At 32.6% G+C, this 6,956-nt stretch overlaps 1 pseudogene; it reads right to left on the reverse strand.

Annotated features, from left to right (window-relative positions):
* Positions 1-3,800: 3,800 nt before the first annotated feature.
* On the reverse strand, positions 3,801-5,278 carry LOC18022671 (annotated as a pseudogene).
* Between the last annotated feature and the right edge of the window lie 1,678 nt (positions 5,279-6,956).

A 6,956-nucleotide genomic window follows, 5' to 3' on the forward strand; every position in this document is an offset into this window, starting at 1 on the left:
CCAAGAAGACTTTAGCCAATTAAAGAAAAATCGAATTATTAGATGTATAATGGCATTTTCGTTAATAGTTTAAGTGGGAAGGATAAAATTGTGAGAAAATGGCAAAAGTTGGAGAGAGAAAAAAAAGAAGTTAGTTTGGTGTTTGACTTTGAAATATGGGTTAAATCTGAAACTCTTCCTTATATTTATATCAACAAGTTCGTTCTGGCCGAGAAGAAGTCAAATATCAAACCAGGAAATTAAGATGTGCAGATGAAACCGGACTACATTATAGCACATTTCCGTTAAAAGGAGATATGTCCTCCTACTTATATTTATGTTATGAATCTAATATCTTGAATTTATTAATTTCTGTGGGCTTTTTACAATGGTTGTTTAGAAATTTCCGTAAACATATTTTATTTTAATATCTAAATTACTATCTGCTTAAATATTTATCAATGATCGTTAATAAATTATAACGAATCATGTGTTAGAAATATGAAAATTAAGTTATTAACTAGATAATTTTTATTATTATATATATATATATATATTATTATTATATGAAAGGATATTATCTTGAGATACAAATTGATGGGCTTTTAGGTAGAATGTAAGTTATCATACCAAATGATTGTAATACAAATTGTTGGGCTTTTATTGTTTAAAATCTGTAAAACTATCAATAATTTTGCTTTCTATACTATATATACACTTAGCAAATTTGCATTTTAATTTGCCCACTTTGTTTCTTACATATACTTAAACTCTACATCTCCATATCATAAACATCACACGTATTGATGTTTAAACTCCACATATCATTCTATCTATAACATTCAACTATATATATACACTGAACTAAACATTAATTGGATATAACTTATGATTTATTTTTCATTTTAGCTAACAAAAATCACGCTCACCCACCAATGGGCGGGTTAGAATCTAGTTAAATTTTATAGATTTAAATATTAGGAAAGAAATCATTAAATAGATGATATCGTAATAACTAATCCCTTTATTTTAGGAAACAACACTATTTTATTAGATTAATAAATTATGATTTAATTATTTACACAGAAAATTTGTCAGATGATTTGTAAGATCGAAATGTGTAGATTTGCATATTTGAATATATTTTTCTGACTAAATAATTTTCTATACTGTTTATATTGTTATAATATTTGAAATTAATATTTTTTAAACTTATCAATTTTCGAAATCATATCTTAAAGATATTTATTGTATTTTCTATATTAAAGATATTTTTTTTTCTGAAACATATTAATTTTGATTTCATAACCAAAGTCACAAATAAATAATTATGTTTTTAAAATTAGATTTGACTAATAAATGCATAAATTTTAAAATTAATTAGAGATGGTGATATAAAAAATATTACTATATTTATTTAATTTGAAAATTTATTCAACTTTAATATCTTATTTATTATTTAGAATTTTTTTTGGATTTATATTAATTTGATTATTCCGAATTTAATGGATAATTTGATTTTTTTGTATATATTTGCAATTAATTAAATACTTTCGAAAACAAAATAAAAAAATCCAATTTTAATAGGTCTGGTCAAAAAGATCCACGTGTTTTTTAGTGATTCGAGTTAAAAGATACGCGTGTTTATCCATTTTCTTCAATTAATGAGAAATAATATGATAAATATGATTAATTCAATAATATTTTTCTCTCTCATTAAACAGGAACTAATCAGAATTATCCACGTGAACGTCCTTGCCATGTCACATTTTACGTGGATTAAACGTCATCATTGACGTGGCAACAATGACGAAGGCAGAAAAATCATTGACATGGGTCATAATAGAAAAAATTGTTGAGACTTCTTTCTCATTATGAGCACGAAAAGATAAGCCTTGGTGTAACAAGTGTCTAGAAACATCAATCGAAGCACTCAAACGGATCTGATACTCATCTTTCACAATATCGTTTTGCTTATGTAAAGCATGCCTGATAGATTGACCTTGTCTCATCAAATCTTCACATTTATTTTTGGCATTGCTGTGAAAACTAGTATGATCACCCACATGTTTACTGAAGCTATCAGCCTTATTCCAGCTAGAAAAACCTGTCGATACAAAAGCATCACACCCACTTTGTTTTCCAACTTGAACTCTGAATAAGTAACAAAATAGGCAAAAAGCCTTTTCTTCTGCCATGCTATACTCTAACCAATCAGGATAATGATCAAACCAATGTGGATTAAGGTGCCACAATGCATTTCCTACTGACTTTTGTTTAAAAGTATGACCGCGAGGTTGACAAGGTCCCTAGTCAAGTATTTGCGTCGTACCTCATCTCTTTGATCAGGATAAAAATTTTGAATATTTTTTCGCTTTGCTAGATCATGTTGTAAATCATCCAATTCAGTATTAGATGGTGGAGATCTTCTTTTCAGAAACCGTTCCATTGTGTTTAACTCTTGAATGTTTTTTGCTTTGCTGGATCATGTGATAAATCATCCAATTCAATATTAGATGGTGGAGATCTTCTTTTCAGAAACCGTTCCATTGTGTTTGACTGTTGAATGTTTTTTCCCTTTGCTGGATTTATATTAGATGGTGAAGGTTTTTTTTTTCAGAACTGTTCCATTATGTTTGACATTACGACCTACATGTACACCAAAACAAAAATATGTTAATCATAAATTAATATTTAAAAAAATGTAGCATAATATTTTTTTAAAAAATTGTGTACTATTATCAGAAGCATGGATGGTTGATGTCTATATTTTAAATTACTTAAAATAGACAGTCAAACAACTTAGCAACATCTTAAGAGATTTGTAAAAATAAAAGAGAAGTTTCATATAATTACTTGAAATTTATCTTGCTGATCGACATACAGCTTTCCCAAATTAAAAAAAAAAACACTAATGTGGAGCTTAGTTTATAAATTATATTAGAATGGGTCCACAATTTATAAATAATATTTTAAGATGAATCTTATTTATAGTGAAATTTCTCTTCCTAAATAACAGTAATTGTCGATGTAGGATACTACTTATGCAATAACTAATTTTTTTCTTGATTACACGTGGGTCCGCTGACCAAGTCCACAAGGGTTGCTCCGCCACTGCGTGACAAGGGTCTTCTCTTTCTTTATTTTTAACCAATCAAATTAAAACAAATAAATATATTTTATTAAACTACATTCTCATTTAATATTCTCATTTAATATGATTTCAATCAATTGTTCTTGTGTTTTGTAATTTACAATATTCAACTTAATCATATTTTGAACCACCAGCTGGGCTGCCACATAGGGACATGCCTGTAAGGCTGTAATAAATCTCTGAAGTAGAAATAAAAGATTTATAATCTGTATAAAGAAATAAATAATATTGATTCATTTATAAGGATTTGATACAAAGAAAGGAATAATCTTGTTTTCTTAAACGTATGTGGTAAGTTGCTTCTGTACGTGAACCTATGGTCGATACTAAACGTATGTGATATTGTGGCAGATATTGGAGAGAGCAAGAGTAAAAAAAAAAAACCCAAGTTAAAACTGAAAAAAAAAAAATTGTAACCATGATTTAATTATTTGAATCTAAAAAACTCTGAATTTGGGAGCTCCAATTACTAGAAAATATGATGTTCTCCTGGTAGAGCAAGCGCTTCTCTTATCTGTTTTAGATATATATCAATTCCATGAAATTAACGTGGAAAACTTAGAATTTAAATATATATTATTTAATTACATGAAATTACAAAGACTCATCATTTATTTGTACACACAAACATAACGGACTTGCATGGCATTTATAATTAATACAACATTCATTTAGTAAAAGAAATACACTCGATAGAACAGAAACATTCACCATCTCTTCCCATGAAAATTAGTTTATCTAGGCAAATACGATTACATGTATAACAACTTGGCCGAGAAGAAGCACCATTGTTTAAAGCAATCTCTACCTCGAAACCACTTACTTTGATCTTATGGCTAGATTTCAAATAAGGATATTTCCCTAAGATGCAACCAACATGTAGATTGGTGCAGCAATCGTAGCAGGTGTAGAATAAACAAAAATCTTTTATATCTTCTTCGCATATCTCACACCAGTCACACCATTCAAGCACCCCCAGGAAAGGATCTCTATCATAGTAACACAGAAAGAGCGGATGAGTCTCATACTTGTATTTTACCATTTTTGGTAAATTCACGCATTGGAACTCCAATCGGAATATGCAATAATCTTGGCCACACTCTACTGCATACCTCGAGGATTCCTTGCAACCGAAACACTTGTAAACAATTTTATCCAAGTATTCTGCCATGTAAAATGGATGTGGATGAGCATTGTGGTTCAATGGCTCGACATATGAAGCACACTTTACATCTATTTTGAACGCACAATCTTCTTGACAACACTGGTACATGAATCCGCAAGAGTGATGGTTACATATAGAAACAAGTGAAGTACCCGTTTTCAATTTTCATGGTGTCTGCATGCATGGTTAGTGGATGACGATGTAATATATTCTCCATATGTCGAGGAAGTCTCGCACATGCACCGTGGAGATAAAAATCGCATCGCTTGCAACCCAAGAAAGTACCAAACTCAATTGGAAGGATGCATGCTTGACATACATGTCCACTTTTTTCTTCATCGTCCACATCAAATCTCGTTAGGTCATTAGTCATGGCTAAAATGTTGTGTTGATATACCATTTATCTCCACCAAAGCCTCAAGATCATCTTCAGAGTCAATCTCTTCTTCTGGTTCTCCTTCGACATCTTTGCCATCCCATGTGTGGCTATTTGTTGCACAATATGAATGGACAACATAGTCGCATGTCTTTTTAGTACATGTATACCCTCCATAACCAACGTGAACGCCCTGACGACAAATTTCACAACACCAACTTCCATCAGGAACACGATGAGTGTGAGATAGCCGATGTGAGTGACGTGTAATTTTTATGGCCTTTGGTAAGAAGATACAATCTCTGTGTACGTAGAAATCGCATTGTAGACATGTGTACATCTTTATATCATCATGTGTCTGCCCACAAACATCACAACGGACGGAAATATATCTACGAATGAAATTTAGTGTATGGTCATGAATCTTTGCATATGTTATTGTGAGACAATCCTTGTGGAAGTTGGATTTACATTCACGACAATAATACGCGTGAGATTCAAAAGAAACATTATTTTGACACAAATTGCAAATTGCATCTCTAGATTTGCATGGAGATTCTTCAAATACGTGTTTAAGGTGATCATCAGATGTGAAGGAAGTCATGATGATGTGTTTTTTTTAAGGGATTTCTAACGTTATGTATAGATTATATAATCGAACCACGACGTATAAATAGATAGTTGTTATTCTTTTTCTGGCTTTAGGATGCAAGGACAAGATTAGCAAATTCCAGACCGATACTTTGTTCATGGACTTACGCTATTGCATACCTTGTTTTTTTTCTTGCTTTTGTTCGTTGATTTATTCTACTACATTCTTTTAACTAGACAAGATTCGAAATATGTCTGTTAGGTCTTGATAAAGTTCGTAAAGAGTAAAGAAGAATAATGTTGTTTTAAGCGTATGTGATAACTTTCTTTGTATGTAAAATAAAGGGACCTCAAAGAGTTTTAGGGGTGAAAAAAAAAACCGAATAGAATTAGAAGCAGCTTGCAGGAGAAACATCAAATGACACATCTTGACAATAAACCTAATCCAATCTTCTTAAGATAAATGCAAATACCAAGAGCCAAACTGATATGAAACAATATTAAGAATGGCAAAAGTGCAGAAAGCGGCATACATTCACATAAAAAAGTTGGAAATTTGAGACTAAGTCCACAACACTAACCGATAGCAATCATCATGATTTCCTCTTCTTCTCCAATAGAATCTTCCCTGTTGTGGCTTTTGCTGTCATCATCTTCACCAAATCTTGGGTCACTGTTGTTGCTAGTTTAGTTATCTTGTGAGGGTTTATATAACTGAATTCAAACAGTATTACCCTAAATCAGAGCAGCACGCAAACAAGTCATTGTAGAGTCTAAAACTGCTCGTCCTTCCTCAGGTTCTGCATCTGCAGCCTTCCTCAACTGTGAATTCTCGTTCAACGTCCCCAGCTTGGTATTCACCTTTATTGCTAAACTCTATCTTCTTTATCCCCAAACTAAACTCCTGATGCTTCTCACCATATGGGAGACATCAAAACAGAGGATGAGCCAACTCCAACAATCTGTACGTTTGTTGCCTTCGATATTGTCTTCTTCCGAGTTACCTGTTAGTCTATCGGTACATCCATTGCAGTCTAGGCATTCAGATGTTTCACTGGATTCAAACTCATAGCTCCAGTCATTGTCTGGTTCAGACACTTGGTGTAATTCGTATTCGTTTCTCCCGTCACTGCCTCTATCTGCTTCATCTGTATAGATTCGAACACCACACTCAATAATCTTGTAGGCGTTAGATATGTTGCTAAATTCAAACTGCATCTCATTGCCCACTTCAAGACATTTGTCTTTGTTCAGCAAATCAGAGTGAAACATAACCAGATGTTCCGCATGGCATTTGGTGGACGAGACAACAAATGAAAATAGGTGTTTCGTCAATGCCTATGCGACGACAAAATAATGCAGGATCGATATATTTTTCAGCATCCTGGTTAGGGGAGATCACGAGGAAAACCTTAAATCCCAAGGACGCAGAAAAGAGACTCTTACCCTCCAGATGGATGGTGATGGAATTTCCTGTAGATCTGTGGTCTAACACAGTGGGCAAGTCTCTTCCAGGTAAACATGCCCACCCTTGAAGAAACGATCGTTGGATAATTCCTCTTCGTGCTTGTGGGTTTAGTTTGAAGCAATTAGTGAAATTGAGTTCCGCGTATGGAGTGTTAAAAGGGCAAGATACGCTCTCAAGTGATGCACACTCGTTTGCTGATAGGTACAAGAGTGAACCAGGAAGC

This window comes from Eutrema salsugineum, unplaced genomic scaffold (assembly GCF_000478725.1).
Source record: "Eutrema salsugineum unplaced genomic scaffold, Eutsalg1_0 scaffold_14, whole genome shotgun sequence".
NCBI lineage: Eukaryota > Viridiplantae > Streptophyta > Magnoliopsida > Brassicales > Brassicaceae > Eutrema > Eutrema salsugineum.